Source organism: Ursus americanus, chromosome 30, assembly GCF_024610735.1.
Source record: "Ursus americanus isolate L20-20 chromosome 30, mUrsAme1.1.p, whole genome shotgun sequence".
Lineage (NCBI taxonomy): Eukaryota > Metazoa > Chordata > Mammalia > Carnivora > Ursidae > Ursus > Ursus americanus.
Window position 1 is genome coordinate 24,928,947 of NC_142156.1, and position 17,914 is coordinate 24,946,860.

The 17,914-nt window shown below is 63.1% G+C and overlaps 2 long non-coding RNA genes across 3 annotated transcripts; one reads left to right on the forward strand and one right to left on the reverse strand.

The window, feature by feature from the left end:
* Positions 1-8,871: 8,871 nt before the first annotated feature.
* LOC123803887 (uncharacterized) lies at positions 8,872-13,604 on the reverse strand. The gene is made up of 2 exons (XR_015722355.1): positions 11,692-13,604; positions 8,872-11,110 (listed from the first exon to the last, which is right to left on the reverse strand). It is a non-coding gene; the product is annotated as an uncharacterized LOC123803887 (long non-coding RNA).
* Positions 13,605-13,673: 69 nt separating this feature from the next.
* On the forward strand, positions 13,674-17,406 carry LOC148107461 (uncharacterized). 2 transcript variants are annotated; one of them, XR_015722354.1, is made up of 4 exons: positions 13,674-13,748; positions 13,844-13,947; positions 14,485-14,595; positions 16,789-17,406. It is a non-coding gene; the product is annotated as an uncharacterized LOC148107461 (long non-coding RNA). The 2 variants fall into 2 exon arrangements; XR_015722353.1 differs by having other exon boundaries at positions 13,730-13,947.
* The last annotated feature ends 508 nt before the right edge of the window (positions 17,407-17,914 follow it).

The following is a 17,914-nucleotide window of genomic DNA, read 5'->3' on the forward strand; positions in this document are numbered from 1 at the left end:
CAGCGCAGCTTTCCTTACAAGGAGGCCCTCCCGCTGCCCTGCAGGTGCCCTTCATAGCTCCGACCCCCCACCCCCGTGTCCGCCTGGAGGAAGGCCCGCCCCAGCCCAGCCGCCCTGACCTCCGGCGCCTCCAGGCTGCAGGGCGCTGCTGCCATCTAGTGGGCACGCGTGGTCTTGCAGGACACGGGGCGCCCGCCCGGCTCCCCTGGACACCCTCCCTGTCTGCGGGAAGGCTCACCCCTCACCTCCCACGGTCCACGGTCAAAACGAGTGACCACAGTAACTGCCATTCCCTGGACCACAGGCCGCTTCTCCGCGCCCGTCCTGTGCCCGGGGCCCAGCGCACCCCTGCCATCTGGGCTCAGGCTCGTGCCCGGCCCTCACCTCGGCGGCTTCGAGCAGCACAGGTGTTCCCAGACCGTCCTCAGGCTGCCTGCGCCGCTCTGACGCTGTCTCGTGATTCTCCGGGGATGATCCTACAGAGGTGAGGCGCCTTCTTACCGGGGCACCTTGGGGTGCATGCTGCCAAAGTGACCTTGACCCCAGGGCGAAGGCTCCTCCTCCGTTTTTCGGGAGTGAGTCACTCAGTCAGTCGCCACATCCAAGGGGAGGGGGCGCTCACAGGACCCATGACTCCTGCTGGGCCCCCAAAGGGGCTGCGGCGTCTCCCCGGCAGGAGCGTCACCTGGACGAGGGGCGTGGCTCTCCCCCCTCCAGCGTCACCTGGACGAGGGGCGTGGCTCTCCCCCCAGCAGCCGCATCACCTGGAGAAGTCACAGCATGGCTCTGCCACATCCATTGAAGACCCAAGTGGGAACAGCAGCAGAGCCAGTGGGAAGAGCCGGCTGCTGGGTCCAGGTGAGGACCTGAGCAGGACCCTGTCTGGGGCTGGGGGCTGGGAAAGTCTGGGACGGCTCCAGGAACCAGAGGAAGCCGTGCATCCCAGCCTGGGGACAGCACTCCTGCCAGCCCTGCCCCCACCTGGCTGAACCCACGGAACAGCCCCCACGGCCGGCACGGGCAAGGGTCTCTACCCCCATCTCCAGGCCAGAGCGCGCGCACCCTGGGTGAAGAGCACAGCCGAACCCCCCTGGGTCTGGGGTCAGGACCCGGTCTCCCAAGAGGCCAGGCTTACGTGATTTCTCCCCAGGGAAGGTGAGTCCCGAAGCCTGTGGAGGTTGTCTTCTAGCACCTGCAGCCCACCCTTCCCCCCCCCCCCAACAAATAGACGTTTCTGGGAAAGGCACGAGCCCTGGGGCCGGGCTGGGCTGAGGGTCCACCTGCGGGTCCACTGAGGGGGAGGCTCCTCCTAGCCCGCGAAAGCACTGGGAGCAGCGTGCCCTCTGTCCGCTAGGTGTCGTGCTTGGCCGCGCTGTGTGCTGGCGCCCCGGGACCAGGACGGAGCCGCGAGCCTGGAGCTGGAGGACAGTGCTGTGTCCACGGGCAGGCGCCCTGCACTGTCGGCAAGCTCTTACTGTGGCAGGCGGTCTGCTTAGCCAAGCCGATGCCCCTGTGGGCTGCCCTCCCTGCCCCCGGGGAAGAGAGTGGTTCCAACTGGAGCCCATGGAATGCCCCACCCTGCACACCCCAGCACAGGGGAGGGTCTCCCCACTCATCTTCAGGCCCCGCCTGCCCAAGGCCTGGGGTGCTCAGGACCCAGTCTCCCAGGTGGCCAGGCTTCTGTGATTTCAGATCTGCTGTGGGCTGCGCTCCTGACAAGCTCCGGGTAGTGCTCCTGGCCCCGGGGACCCCTGCAGCAGCCCTGAGCAGTGGACAGCAGCGTCCCCCAGCACGAGTGCAGTGACCCGAAGAGGGACCGGATCCCCCAGTTCCCTCTGTTAATCCATTCAGGACTGGGTGTGAAACCTGGTGCCTGGCCCGGGGGACACGGCTCCAGGAAACAGGCTGTGGGCCCACTGGGTGCCTGCCAGCCCGGGTGCTGAGGCCAGGAACTGGGCCCACGCTCTGAGTTTGCCAACCTGCGGGCCTGTCCTGGAAGCCCACAGAGGAGAAAGGACAGAGGCGGGTGCTCGGGGGCCACCCCGAGGGACAGAGGAGGCTGCTGGCCAGCAGATGCGTCACCTGTGTCTGGGTGCTGCAGGCGAGACGGCCCCAGCGACCAGCCCACAACCCACCTGCTGTGCACGCGGACCACGTCTGGAGCCGGAGCCCGCCCCCAGGGGCCACAAGTGCAGACGCTGGCATCCCAGCTCTGCCTCCCACGGGCTGTGTGACCACGGCGCGTCCCCAGGAGCGACGAAGTGTCCGGGAGGGCTGGGGGAGGGGAGACGCATCTGGACGCGCCTGCCGTGCCCGGTCACCCACAGGACCTCCCAGAGCCCAGGAGGGCTGTAGACAGTCCACTGCCCTTGTGACCCGTGAGAATCTGGAAAGGGTGGTCGTCTCCACACAGGGAAACCCCTCTACTCGTCATTGCTTTCTCTCTGGGGCTGCTTCAAAGAAAAGTTTTAACCAGGTCTACGTACTTCATTAGGCGGAGGCGGCCCCAGGTCTGAGGAGGGTGGACAGCACTCACCCTGTGCCCACCCCAGGGCTGGGTCCCTGTGGCACGCGGGCTTGGGGGTGCACCTGCGCTGCCTCCTACAGGATGTCAGACCAGCCTGACCACGTAGGGGCCAGCCAGGGCAGCTGGGATGACCCTTGCACTAAAGGGGCCTCCCTCCCAATGGCGCTCCCAGCCGTCAGCCCCGGTCGGCCTGGGCTGGGCATCGGCCTGGTCGTGCTTTTGGATGATAGACATCTGCTCCTGCCATCCTCTGCCTCCCCCTGAAACCTGCGGCAGAGGGACTGTGTCTCATTTCCCGGCACCAAGAACGGTGCCCGGCACACAGCAGGTGCCTAATAAGGGCCTGGGGCATGAACTCCCTGGCTCCTGTCTCTGACCATGAATCTGCAGAACGCAGCCTCCCTTGGGCGACCCCAGAGGCCTGCTCCCGCCCCCTCCCAGCCTGGTGCCCAGTCCAGGAAAGCCCTCTGGCCTGTAGGGTGGACAGAGGTGCCTCCTGCACCTTGGGCAGGAGCGGAACCCAAAGGGCCAGGAGCACGCAGCCCACCGGCGGGTCCTGCGAGCCACGCCCCTCGACTGAGGGCTAAAACCATGTCCGGTAACGCGGGATCGTCTAGCCGTGTCACCAGAGTGCGTCAGAGCGCAGCGTGGGGAAAACTGGATGCCCGCCCGCATCGGGGGGGGGGGGGTCCGCACGGTGCCCGTCGTGCGCTAATGTGCAGATATGGTCCAGTTATTTACCTGTGGGCACGGCCACAGCTGCGTCCACGCCAGCGCTGGAGAAGGGACACGGGGAGGGGACAGGGGCAGAGGCAGGCCTCCCCTCTCGCCCTCCCCCTCTCCCTGCTCCTCCGCCCCCGGGCACCAAAGGGCCACAGTGGTGGGAGGTGTGACATGGTCTGGCTCTGAGTATATTTTGCAAGTAGACCTGACAGGACTTTCTGACAATTAGACACGGGAGGTGAGAGGAGGACAGAAGCACGGATAACCCCAACCTTGGACAGCCATTTCCTGAGATGGCGAGGTCAGGGAGAGAGGGGTTCTGTGGGATGTGCAGGAGCTCGGTCTGGGGTGCGTTATGAGAGAGCCGAGCCCGTGTTTGCAAGACCCGCGGTGACACCCTCATAAAGTCATAACACAGAACCTGCCTCAGGACCCCTCAGCAGGGGAAGGGGCTGCAGCCTGGGACGGGCCAAGCACGGGTGGTGGGAGCACCCCGCCTGCCCACTGAGACCCCTCAGGCCCACATCGTCCCACAGCACAGCAGAACTCAGAGTAATGAGCCCTTGACCTGCATTTCTGAAACAACCTGAAAGGGATACATTCCCAGGGCGCCCGGTGGGCTCAGTCCGTGGAGCGTGGGACTCTTGGTCTCAGGGTCATGAGCTCAAGCCCCACGTTGGGCGTAGAGATTACTTACGTGATAATAACAAAATGTAAAAAATTAGTTCAAGTGCCAAGTAGAATGGATATACATTAAAAAATTCCAAGACTTTTTCACCCCCCAATGTCCTCCACACCCCAGCCCCAGTGACCCCGGGACTCTCCGGCATGATCAAGGAGGACAGCCTGCATGGGGAGTCACTCTCTCCACAGCCCTCCAGGAGCAACTCAGGGCGCCAGGCCCTAACCAGCCCCAACCTGTGCAGTCTCCAGCGGGCTGGGCCACTGAGCAAGTGCCACGTGGGGGCGGAAAGGTCCTAGCAGGACACAGTCCAACTTCCATGTGCCCGCAGGGCTGGCTCCTTCTGGGGCTCTGAGGGAGACTTCCTCCTGGCCCCTCCCTGCCCCCCCCATGCGCCCACTCCCTGCCAGCCCTTCTCGCCCCTCCCAGACCTTCCCTGCCCCTCCCAGACCCTTTCTGTCCGCTCCAGACGTTCCCAGACCCTCCCTGCCCTTCCCTGTTCCTCCCAGCTCCTTCCACCCTCTCCCAGCCCTTCTTGGCCCCTCCCAGCCCCTCCCAGTCCCTGGCGTTGCCCCATCTTTAGTGTCCCTCCCCCTCTACCTCCATTGCCACGTGGCCTCCTCCCCATGTGTCTCTCTCTATGTGTCTCTTCTTGTAATGACCCGTCAGGGCCCATCCCACTGCTCTATGACCTTATCTTAACTAATTCCATCTGCAAAGACCTATTTCCAAACAAGATCATCTTGTGAGATTCCAGGTGGACAGGAATTGGGGGGATGCTATTCAGCCCACTGCAACACCCCTGCAAGGGAGAGCCCAGCCAGGTCCCCATGGGAAGCCTGCCCTCAGCCTGAGCCTGAGCAGGTGTCCTAAAAGAGGAGGAAGGAGAGAAGGCATCAACTGGAGCAATCCTGGAGTACTGCTTGTAGGAGGCAAAACTGCAACTGGCCTTCCCAGAGATAAAGCCATGTTAGTGGAGAGGGGAGAGGACCCCTCACAGCGAGGACACTCTAGGGAGACTTCTTTGAGATGGGAAGACGTGGGCCAGGCTGTGGGCATAGCCGAGGAAGGGGAGGGGTCCAGGACAAAGGTTCAGGTACACCCTCCAGGGGCAGCAAGTCAGAAACGGTAAACAGGGAGAGTCCAGCCCAAGAAGTCTGGGCACAGCGACAGGAAGCTGGCTCCCTTCCACAGTCCCCATTTCTGCTTGCTGACCGCACGAGCAGGAAGAGATGTAGCCTGCGACCCCCCGAGCCAGGAGAGGTGCAGGCCGTCAAGGCTCCTGACCCTCCCTGTAGCTTCCCTGCAGCCCCCTGGCCCCAGGACCCCTCGGGCTGCCCCCGCTGCCCCGCTGTCCCCACGGAGCACACACCCCTCATGCTCTCCACCTGGGCTCCGGCCCCTTCCCAATCCTGCAGCTCCAATGCCAGCCCCACCGCCCTAGGAGGAGGCCCAGGGGCCCCCGGCCCACCCAGTGGCCAGTATTCCTGACGGTCCACCCAGAGGCCCAGACGGACCTAGCGTCTCCCCCTTTCAGCTCTTGGGGCATCCCGGGGCTCTGACCCGGCCGCCAGCCGCAGGGATCCAGACCGAGGTGCCCGCGGCGCTCCGCTCGGTGAGGCAGGGCGTGCTGTCCCCAGCACCGAATCCGTGGGAGATCTGTCCCTTCCCTTATTGCAGGAGGCAGGGACTATTATGGGTCATTTCGTCGCCGTGGCAACCGCGTGGTCTGAAGTGTTGGGAGAGGCCGTGGTGACCGGAAGTGATAGGGACAACAAATCAATGGGTCTTGACAGGGCCGCCGAGCCGGCCGCTGGGAAGCCTCCAGGAGGGGGGGTTACGCAGCCCCAGCGGCACCTCACTCCAGACAGAAGGAAAGCTTATGAGGCAGCGTGACACACGGCCTCCGCCTGTCCATCCGACCGTCCGTCTGTCCAGTAACAAGCCTCCTGTAGGGGGGACACTGCCCCATTGCAGCCCCGCACGTCTCGGGTGGGGCTGTCCTCGCCAACACCCCAGTCTCCCAGGACCTCACACGCCGCGTGAGAAACCAGGAATAAAACCCACACGTGTCATAAAATCACTAACCCCTGAGTCCAAGAAGGTCCCCGGTCCTGTTTCGGGGTCCCACTGTCACCATCCCGTACTCGGACGATCGTCTCTTCAGGTCAGGACGGTAACAGCCGCCAGCACGTGCGGACGTTATGCTCTGCGCTGGGCCCTAAGCCCTGCGGGTGGATAAGCCGACCAGGCGTACGGTCACTCTCTATTACACAGAAGACGAAACTGCCGGAAGGTTAAGTAACCTTCTCAAAGCTGCACGGTTAGTGGGGGCCGAGCGCGGGTGGAGCCGGCCGCCCGGTTTCTGGCTGGCAGCATCCACGTGTGAAAGCCCCAGCCCACGGTCCAACCCGCTTCAGCCCCGCACACACGAGCGGGGCCTCTCTGAAAGGAGAAGCCGTCACTGGGCTTTCGTGGCTGCGCCCAGGAGCACAGAGAGAGCGGGCCTGCCAGCTGCTCCTCTGGCCTGCTTGCCCCCTGACCCCCTGGCGGAGTCTCTGCTCTCTGTCTGCAGAGCAACGAATCAGGGCCCCAGACAAAGTAAGAGGGAGGAGGCCGCCCCACACGCCTTGAGGCCTAGCGCCGGAGCCGCCAACTTTCTGTGGGGCTCTGGGGGGTGGCGGCTCCCGGGTGGGGGCAGGGGGGCTGTGCCCTGGGTTCCCGGGCAGGGGGAGAGCTGCCCGGAGGCCCCTGGCCCGGTGGACTCCCCAGGACTGGGGCGAGGGGCGTGTGCTTCCTGCCTGGTGCTCTCCTACCACAATGGAGCCACGACGAGTCCCCGGCAGATCTGGGGAGAGCCACGCCCCGCCACGGGCAGCGTCCACCTCCCTTCACAAAGACTCGGGTAGTTTGTGGCTGTCCCGAGTGAGCGGGCAGGACGGGGGAGCCCCCACCATGCTCCTGTGGACTGCCAGTTGGGAGCCTAATGACTTTTCATCAAATATCAGATATTATTTTCTCTTCGTATCTAGTCTTGATGGTTGTCCAACATCTTTCCTTCCTCCCTAAGAGTCCCTACTAAAGACACATTTTTGAATTGGATTACTAGAGCCCTTTTCTCTGGCAAGATTGACAGCTCTCTCTCTCTGTGGTCCCTCCATGTGGCCTCCCCATGTGGTCTTCCCATGTGTTCTCCCCACGTGGTCTCCCCACGTGCCCTCCCCATGTGGCCTCTCCAGAGTCTGGGCAGCTGAATTCCTTACATGCCAGTTCAGGCCTCCCAAGAGGGTACACATGGAAGCTGCCAGCCCTTCTGAGCTGGCACAGGGGAGGGGCCACTGGCAGAACAGCCTGTACCAGGGGAGGCTGAGAGCGCCCAGAGCCAGGACCCCAGACGTACCTTGACCACTCCCGCAGTCCCTCCCCTCCACTCCTGGGTTTTCCAACCATGCCCAGGCTGCGGCTGGAACACAACCAGGGTCCCAGAGCGTCCAGGAGCTGTTCAGGGTTGAGTACGCCAGGACACTGGCCCTCGCCAGGGCTCCTCTCCGGGAAACAGACAAGAGGGCAGAAACTGGTGGGCCCAGGGAGGTGTGCACAACCAGATCTCCTAAGCAGCCACTCAGCTTCCTCAGCTCTGGCTAAATCCCGAGTGGGAGGACTAGTTAGCCCATCTTGGGAGCTTGGGTCGGGCACGGGGGTGCAGCGGACAGTTGGCTCCGTGGTCTTCCCTCCCTGAGCCTCTGCGTCCGGGGCTCCCTCAGAGAAAGGTGACCACACAGAGCTCGTAGGCTCCACAAGCAGTCCTGCTGAGCACGCACGCAGGGCCCACAGGGACGGCCCACGCGCCCAGGCCCACCTGCTTGCCGCCCAGCGCCCCTGCTGTCAGCCCCACCCAGAGTCCCGGCCTGACCGCTGGGCTCACCCTGCCCCAGCCGTGGCTCCAGAGAGGTGGGCGCTGCTGCCGGCCCCACAGCGGGGCGGGGGCGTGTCCGCTCAGAGCACGACTGGCCCAGAGGCAGAGGCGGTGCCAGATGGGGACCCCGGAGCTGCCGAGAGGGTAAATACAATGGCTGCCAGCTGCACACGGAACAGGCAGGAGGGCGCGTGGCCCCAGGAGCTCACGAGAGTCCAGACTGCCGCTGAGTGAGCTTTCCCTGGCCTGACGCTCGCTGTGTGACTGTGGGCAAGTTACTTACCATCTCTGTGCCTGCTTCCCTGTGTAAAATGGGGGTATAACTTGCGTGCATCTCAGGGACGTGTGGCATTCAAGGACCGGTGTGGGCCTCACGCTCGGAACGTGGCCCCTGCGTCATCACCACAGCAGCGGAAGGACAAACCGAGGACAAAAAGCCATGTGGATGATCCATGGGGCTAAGGCACCCCCAGAAGAGGCTGTGGAGAGACCCCCCCCTGGCTGGGGCACAGGGGAAGGGCCGGCAGACGCCGTTAGGGATAATCAAAGCGCGTTATCCGCAGCCACGGCTGGAGAGGTGGCCGCGGCGTCAGCGGCAGCACCCAAGACCAACCTCCAGGCCTCAGGCTCTGCGTCCCCTTCACACCTAATTAGATTTCCCTGTAAAGAGAGAAAGGCTGTTACTTTGTATCATCTTCCTCTGCAGGGCTGAGTTCCTGAAAGGGGAGAGCCAGACCGGGGACGGAGGGAAGGAGCCGGCGTTGATGGACTCCAGAGTCAGGTCCCGACAGGCTCAAATTGATCCTGCAGCCTGAGAAAATTGAATGCAGGGGAATTGGATTTATGCCCTGTTAAATGTAGCTGCCTCCTGGTATCTCTACCCAAAGCTGTTAAAATGGTAATCTTCGGAGATGTATGGACACTGCGTGTGAACAGAGCTGCGAGCCACCCCGGGGAGCGGGCTTCCTCCACGGGGGGTACGCACAAGACCGCACCAGTATCTTTAATACCATTACAAACACCTCGCATTGTGGAGATCGTTTAATCAGGGCGTCTCCAAGTACAAGCACACCCAGGGCTCCTGGCAACGTCTCCACGTGTGGGGTCCCCGGGCTTTGGGAGCCACAGAAGCAGGTCTGCGCTGTTGGTCCCGGGTGGGCTGGGGGGTCTCACCTCTCCCAGCTTGGGGTGGGGAGGGCAAGATTCACGTCTGTGTGTTCCAGGACACGCTCAGAGGAGGACCCGCCCCTCTGTCAGGACAGAGCCCAGGGGACTGTCACCAGCTGGAACCCTCCCCTCTCGTGCTCACGGGGCCAGAGCTGTGCTTCCCGCTGCCCGGTTCCGCACCCCTGCAGAGGCCACACTGCGCCTCTCACTGTGTCCAAGGGACCCCGGAGTAAGGTGTTTTGAGCCTCCCCGAGAAGCAGCCCTGAGCCCGCTGCCTCCAGCCCAGGAGGGGAGAGGCAGAGCCCCCTCGCGTCTGGGGAAGCCTAGCAGTGGTGCTGGAGTAGGCCCCGCTGTGCCGCAGACAGCCCCCCACCGTGCACGTCGAGCTGCACCTCCTGCCGCCCTGTGTCCAGGGTGGGTCAGCGGAGGCTTTTACTCTTTGCGCTCCCCCAGGGGACCAGGAGCCCCAGCTGACACAGCTTCCCACCACCACCAAAGCAGGAAACACTGAGCTGACCTTGAAAGGCTCAGAGCCGGACACGCAGCCAGGCCTCACTTCAAGAAGCAGGGACGCGTCGTGTCTAGAAAAGGAGGCCACGTTATTTGTAAACAGCTCTACGGACTCTCGTGGTCTGCCTCCTAGACCAGTGGCTTCTGCTCACTATTCCCCTGGTGAGACGACCCCATATTTCAGCCCTTGGAGCCAGGGCCTGGGGGTGATGCCTGCCTGGGAGGGTTCTTCCCGGGCCCACAAAGGGCACCTGTCATCGGAAGGCCCATCAGCTGAAAACCGATTCCTCCACCCGCTCAGCATCCCAGAATGTACGTGAGCCAGTCTCCCGGCTTGCGGCCAGGCGCGTGTCCCTGTGCGGACACGGCATCCAGGGTACAACGCACACGCCGTCACACCTGGCTGGATCTGGGGGTCTGGAGATGTGTCAGCCGTCCCGGCATTGAGGGGCCCGATATTTGGAGTCTCCTCTCTCCTCCCTGCTCCGCGCCAGCAGCTCCCGTGTGAGTCTGGCTCCGTCTCATAGTCTTGCCAAGCACAGCCGGCGGCTGCTGGCGCCCTCCTCCTCCTTCTCCTCCTTCTCCGCTGCCCTGGGCCTGTGGCTGGCGTCCGCGGGGCTCGTTGGGCTCCACCCTGCCCCTCACTGTGTGCACAGAGCTTCCTCTCCATCTGCCACGTGGGTGGCCCGGGGCCCGGGGCTCGGGCTACAGCAGTGCCGTGATCGGTGCCCATTCCTGCAACGGCGTGGGCAGGCTACGCTCCACAGCAGCGACGAGCCACGTCCAGACTTCAGTGACATGGAGTGACAGGGCTGCACGGCGGGTCCTGGAGGGACTCGAAGTCAGGGGCCAGGCTGGCTGCTGCTCCGTCAGCACACCCGCCATGGGTGTGGGGCAGGAAAAGCCACGAGGCCCCCGCCTCCTGGGCCCTGTGGGTTTCCCAGCTCTCGCAGACCCCAGAGAGGGTGCTCAGGAGGCAGGGCCCAGAGCGGGTTGCTTTATCTGCTATCTTTGAATTTTTTACAAGAACAGATTCGGGCATTAACTGGTGGAGTTAAAAAATGTTTCCCGGGACACCTGGGTGGCTCAGTGGGTTAAGCATCTGCCTTCAGCTCAGGTCATGATCCCAGATCCTGGAATCGAGCCCCACATCGGGCTCCTTGCTCCTCGGGGAGTCTGCTTCTCCCTCTGCCTCTCCCCCCCTGCTCGTTCTGTCTCTCACTATCTCTCCATCTCTCAAATAAATAAAATCTCTTAAAAAATGTTTGTCATGACTTTTTAAGGAGAAAACAGGGAGGAAAGGTCGGGAGTCAATTGTTGTTGCCGGGTGCTCCCTTCTGCACAACGAGGCCACGGGAGGAAGACGGAGGAGGAATCCCCGGGAGGTGGCCCACCCGCACGAGGGCCTGGTGGCCCAGCCAGCCGGACACGGGTATGATTTCTGCGAGCTGGCTCCCACGTCTGTCTCCGGCCCTGTCCTTCCTTCCTGTCCTCACCAGCGTGTCACGGGAACAGAACATGCGGGACAGGCCCGAGGATTACGTTTCCTCCAATATGCTCAGGCTTTCAAATCCTCGCCGGCATCCTGTGGGACACAGAGACTTGTGCGGCCGGACGTCGGCCGAGCGCCAGAGACCACTTTCTGCTGGGCACACTGCGTTCACCCTGTGCTCCCTTAACCGCTCACTCCACAGACCGTGATCGAGGGTCTGCCAGTGCGGATCCAGGCACGAGGGAGGCAGCGGTGGGGGGGACAGGTGCGCACAAAGAAATCCCCGTAGTCCCAGAGCGCAGGGGTGAGGGGCAACAGAGGACAGTGCGGACGCTGACGGATGCTGCGGGATCCAGCACGCGGGGAAAGGAAAGCACCAGGAGTGGAAGGTTAGGTGGGTGACCTGAAGGGGGTGAGGGAGTGAGCTACTCACAGCTCAGGGAAAAGCATCCCAGACAGAGGGAACAGCCAGCGCCCAGGCCCTGAGGCAGAAGCACGGGGAAGGTGGGAGGACAGCACAACGCGCCTGTGGGCGGCAGAGAGGGAGCTCAGCTGGCCGGCAAGCTGCAGGAGGGACTCTGCTGTGCTCGGGGTGTGACAGGGCCCTGGGGCTGCCGGGCGAGAACGGGGTGCCGGGCATGGTAGTTACTGCCATGTGGTGAATGACCCCACACCTGGCAGCCGGTGTGGCGAGGCTGAGGTCCGCCTGAAGGCTCCACCGGGGAAGCACACCCTGCCGAGCTCTGCGGCGGGGTTCAGCTTCTTGCTGGCCAGCCGCCGGCCGCTGGCCTCGGTCCCCTGTCTGTGGGCCTCTCCCAGGGCAGCTCTCGAAGTGGCGGCCGCGGGCTCCGTCGGGCAGAGGAAGCAGAGCGGGAAGGAGAGACAGGCGGAAGCCGGAGTCTTTACAACCTAACGCAGGAGTGGGCACCAGGGCTGGTCACCCGAGGCGAGTCACAGCCCCACACTCAGGGGACCGGCCGGCCCAGGCACAGGGGCCGCGGTGAGGGGCTCAGTGTGTGTCCTGAGAAGAACCGGGACTTGCACGCTTTTTGAAGGCGCTGAAAACAGGGTCTTTGGGCCGAGAGACAGACAGAGGTTGGATTTCTGCCTGATGACGGGGCTGCGCAGACCTGAGACGGGACCAAACAGGCCTATGCGTCTGGTGTCCCTCCCAGCAAAAGGGGGAGGTGAGGAGGGGGTGTGGAAAACCCCAAGCCCCAGAACCCCCGAGGACAGACGCCCGCCCAAAGCCTCTTACCTGCAAGTAGTCCCTGAAGTCAGGGCCACAGTCCCTGCAACTAAGTTACTCTCCGCGGGAAGGGGGAGCACTGACGCGTTGGAGGAGACGCTGCCTGGGTCCGTAAAACCCGCTAGCCCTCCCGCTAACCTTCCCATGTAATCCGCTTTCAGACTGCAGGGTCGGTAATCAGTTTTTAAGGTTAGGGACAACATCCCCACTCCCGCGCTTGCCCAGGGCAACGGTGGGGGCGGGGCGCTGGAGCTTGGATCCCTGCCCTGCGGTGCATCCAGACGCTGGGCGCTGGCCGCTAGCCTGCTCTGCCCACCACTGAGAGGGGATCTGGGGCTGTGGCTGACGGCGGCCGCCTGGTGTACCTTCCATGCAAAGCAGTCCCCAGACTGAGTGTTGAGAGGCTTGAAAGATGAGATTTCAGGGAAACCGAGGCACAGCAGCACCGTCTCTGATCTCCGGAGGCCAGAAAGACCAGAAACAAGCCTCCACTGGAACGCCAGTCCCAGGGGGCCATCCCCGCAGGAGGAAAGCTTTCTGTCCTCTGAGCCTGTGTGCTCCCCGGCCCCTTCACCCTCCCCACTCTGCAGGCTGCTCTCACTCACTGGCCACCTCCCTCCTGGACCGGTCACTCCACAGCCCCTGTCAGGGCACTTGCCACTGCCCGGGACTAACTTGTAATGAGCCTCTCTCCCCAGAACGAAGGTCCCAGAGGCCTTTGCGTGAGTCACATCCCGGGCTCCTAGGGAGAGAGTGAACCGGTGGGTGGATGGGGGACATGCGGGGTCACGACAGGAGGGGGCTGAGCGTGGCGGGAAACTCTCGGTGGGTACGGTCGCTGAACCGCATCAGGCCGTAGGGGGGCAGCAGCCAGGGGCCCTCAGCGTCTGTTCATAGACACAAGCCCAGCCGCCTAACCGGCTCTGCCCGCCAGCGCCCGGCCCAGCCCTGATCTTTGTCCTGTAGGCCGGCAGCTGTGACCCCTCACCCCAGATGGAGAGAAGCCCATCCACCGTCCACTGGGGAGGGAACGGCTGCATGGAGAGGCAGGGAGTCCTCGGGAGCCGTGGCCTCTCCTCGGTGGGGCTTCTCTGTTGGGGGTCTGGGCATTTCCAGCCCGTGTGTTCCACAGTCTCCTGAATTCTTCCCAACAGCTCCTGGGTGACAGTGCCCCACGCAGGACGAAGCAGACGGGGAAGGAACCATCTGGTCTGGAGCCCATGCTCGTGAGAAACCCCTGCTGAGTCCACACCTGGGCCTGGAGAAGCCACAGGTGGACCAGGTACCTGGAATTTTCCGGAGCTCGGGCGGCGACCACCAGGTGGCAGTGTGGGGACATCCCGCCAGGCATGGCCTCTGAGCGCCTGTGGGGCCAGACCGACCCTGGGCGGGATGCCAAGGAGGATTACGGAAGGTGACCTGCTCTCCGTGGGCAGTGGGCCGGCAGACCTCCCACACCAGGCTTCGGGCAGCAGGACTCGGGTAGGACACGCCACGGTACATGCGTTCCTGGGCCGGGCACCTGAGCGCACCTGGGACAAAGGCCAGGCTCCACCTGGCTTTCTCTTTGCACCCAGACGCTTGCGGCTACAACCGCCACAGTGCTGTGAGGAAGCCCAGGCCACGGGGGGAGGCCAGTGTCCTGCTGCGGCTGCAGCTGACAGCCAGCTGGCCCTCAGAGGTGAGCTTGGCCCCAAGATGCAAGCCAACCCCCCCCCCGCCCTGCCCAAATCCACGAACCAGGTCAGTGCTGCTGTGGTTGGACATGCCACTAAGTCTAGGACCACAGGTACCACTGAAACGTGTCTGCTCCCCACGGGGCCCCTCCATGCACCCTTCCCATGTCTGTGCCCGTCCCACAGGGACCCTGTGTTGTGTTGTAAGGATTAAATAACTATACATGCTTGCATGGTGTCCCCCAAACACGCGTGTCCCCTAGAATCTCAGAATGTGACGTTACCTGGAATAAGGTAACCTCATCAGTGCAGATGAGGTCATCCTGGATGAGGGTGGCCCTGGGTCCGATGCGCCGTGTCTTACAAGGGGAGGAAGCAGACACAAGGGAGGCAGGCAGAGTCACCACGTGACCCGGGGGCAGAGGTAGGAGGGATGCATCTACACGCCAGGGAACAGCAAGGCCGCCTCGAGCCGGGAGGGGCAGGAAGGACTCTACCAGAGCCTCCAGATGGAGCGAGGTCCTGCCTACACCTTGATTTAGGCTCTGGCTGCAGAACGGCCGCAGGGACGCCCACACGAGCATGAGGGGCCACGGAAGCATTCGCTGCCACTCCTCCTGTGCCCACGAGAACTCTGCCACTCTGGATTCCAGGTGGGATGAAGTTACAATAAAATGCCACCTGCATCAGGGTCCAGCAGCTCCCAAAGGGAAGCACCTAGAAGGCCCCTTCCTCCCCAGGGGTAGATGGAAGTGTTCTCTTGCTGGGTTTCCATAGCGCCTGACCCCAGCGACCCACGGGGAGGATACCAAGCCCTCGGCCAGCCCATGGGGCGCACACTGCCGCTGGCCAGTTTCCCAGACGCCCACACCGAGCCTGTGTCCCAGCCTCGCAGCTCGACCTCTCGGGTGGGCGCCGCCCCAGAGACCCCACCGCGGGCTGGCTGGCAGCCCCCCCCCCCGCCCGGGCCATCCCTTCCTGGGGCACCATGGAGGGCCCTCAGCCGCCACCTGCATCTCCAGAACCGAGCTCAGAGGCCACCCACTCGCTGGGGAGACTTTGCCAAGTGGGGCCCAGGGGGGCTGGGCTGCAGCTGTTTCAGGGGCTTTTCTTCCAGAGAGAGGCCTCTGAGTCTCACTTCCTCCCTGCTGTTGGGAGTTTTGCCAAAGGCATTGAACACAGCCCCGCCTCCCGACCTGCCCCCACCTCCACAGAGCACAGCGCCGTCCTTCGGTGGTCCGTGCCCAGACAAAGCCCGCAGAAGCCAGGGGCCGTCCCCGCGTGCGTGCAGGTCTGCCTGCTCCAGCACGTTGTGTACACGCAGGCCTACTCCTGCACAGGAAGGCCTGCCCGGGCCAGGTCACCCAAGGTCCAAGGTCGGGGGATGTCTGTCCTGCCAGCTCCCAGAGTCCCGGGCTCCGTGCCGCACAGCCCTGCATGGCTCACCCCGCCGACCGGCCAGGGCAGAAGCTTCTCCAGCAGGCTGGGGTGGGGAGGCCAGCCATGGGGCCTGCTGGCACGCACGCGCCGCCTGCAGAGACCTCCCTGGCCTCCCTGGCCTCCCCCGCCTCCGGAGGCATCTGTCTCTCCACAGAAGGAAGGTCCCACTGGAGGACGGGCAAGAACAGAAAGGGAGAGGAAACAAAACCTCCAGAGAAACGGGGCACGTGCATGGGAAAACAGCCTCCAAGCTTCCCCTGGCAGCAGCCTCCAGATCCCCGCAGGCCCAGCGTCCTGCCCCAGCCCTGGATGGTGGTGACAACAGCCCTATTCACTGGCAGACACTCCCCATTATGTGCTTCCCTTGGGATTAACTTGATACCCTATGCGGTCACTGCAGGAACGGGTTTGCCATCGTCAATAGCAGTGATTTGCCCCATTTTGTGTGTTCCATTGCCGAGCTGTGGTCACGGCGTGAGGAGGGGCTGGCAGGAGCCGGAGGAGCCTGGCGGAGTGCTGAGTCATTAACCGCGCGATTAACGGTCCTCAGCAGGGTGGTCACGAGACCCCAGGCCTGGGATGGGTGGGCCTTCTTGAGGTCCGAGGGTGGGGGCCCCACTCTCAACTGGCAAGGCATCCGGTGGGGGCCTCCCAGGAGCTGGATCTGAGATCAAGGGGCCCTCTGCCTGCCCTCCTTCCAGGTAATAACCCCAACTCCCCCAAAGGCAGATGGGATCCAATCCTGTGGTTGGGGCATTTATTTTTATTTTTATTTTTAAAGATTTTATTTATTTATGTGACAGAAAGAGAGACAGCCAGCGAGAGAGGGAACACAAGCAGGGGGAGTGGGAGAGGAGGAAGCAGGCTCCCAGCGGAGGAGCTGGATGTGGGGCTCAATCCCAGGGCTCCAGGATCACACCCTGAGCCAAAGGCAGACGCTTAACGTCTGAGCCACCCAGGCGCCCCAAGTGGTTGGGGCATTTAAAGGTCCTTTTCTGAGGTATCTTCCCCAGATTTATTCCAGGACCACCCCCCCCCCCAAAGCTGCAGGCTCTGCAGGGCCACTGGGATGGGTCCTTCCTGGGTTGGCTGGCGCGTGGCCGGTCAACATGGGATCCACCCTACTGCCCAATCCATTCTCTGTCTTAGGCCACCCTGCTGTTGGGGAAACACTTTAGGGCTGCCTCTCCTAGACCCCTGTCCACTGTTTCCTGCATTGGCCAGCCAGTCTTGGGGGCGTCCCCTCCCGGGTCCCCAGCCCGCAGCGGCCTCGAAGAAGGAGTGCTCACTGCAGTCTGCTTAAGGAGAGGCGAGACCTCGCACACTTGCCCATCTGGGTATCCCAGAGCCCCTGGCCTTGCCCGCATGGCTGTAAATCTTCTGTTTATAAGATTTCTTTACTTCAGTTCTTTCCTGCAGGGAGCCTGGCCCTGCCTCCATGGACAGCCGTGAACCCAGAGCGCGGGCCAGACAGGAGAGGTCCTCACTGAGTCCTCTCCCTGGAAACCTCATGGACGTCCTCTCCACTCTGCACCACCACCAACACCCATGCCATTGTCAACAGCACCCCAGATGCCAACCCGGAAGCCGCCATCATCACCACGGCAACGTCCCCAGCGTGCGAAGTACAGCATCTGTGGACTGGCCGTATCCTCCGCGGGGCCCAGCGCACAGGGAAATGGTGCCATTATGGGCCCCAAATGGGAAGTCTCTCTTTGAGCCTCCGTCCCTGTCCACTCGTCTGCTGGTTCCCACCTGGCATTTGATGCCTTTCTCACTAAATAAAAATTAAAATTACTAGCATGAATTTTGCTGTGTTCGTATTAGGTACCGCCCGCGTTCAGTGCCCATCTGGGTGCGTGGCGTCCACATCCCGCATCACCAAAACCCCGTGGATCGTCTTGTCCGGCTCATCCCAGACGGCGCCTCCAGCTGCCGGAGAGAAAACGCAAACCCGTCCAGGGAGAGGACCCCAAACTCGGAGCCCGTGTGAGGGCTGTTGACAGATGGCGAGTTTGACAGGAACCGTGAGGCTCAGCAGGCCCGCAGGTCGGGACACAGAGAAGAGCGCGCTCCTCAGGGGCCCAGAGGGGAGGCTTGCTCAGGGTTGGAGGCGGGGGTGGAGGGGGCTGGGTGGTTTGCACACAGATGGAGCCCCTCGGGCAGGTTGCTTACCCCCAGCCCAGGAATTGGCTAGTCCCGGGAGGGGCAGCGCCTCCAGGGGAAGCGAGCGCCGCCCCCCCCATGTCCACAATGCAGGGACAGACGATGCAGCTAGTGGACGGAGAGCCCCAGGCAGGGGGATCTCTGTGGGACCCATGTGGACCCTCCCACGTGGGCCAGCCCTGGGACCTGACAATCGCCTGCCCACCCCCCACTTCCCGGTCCGACAGCCGGGGCAGGACTGGGGGAGTCGGACAAGGCGTTCCCCCCCCCACAAGCCCACACCACCATCCACAACAGATGGGTGACCCTGAAGGAATTTAAATCTCCCCATTGGGACATATGTGGTTCCTGAATGAGGACACAGTG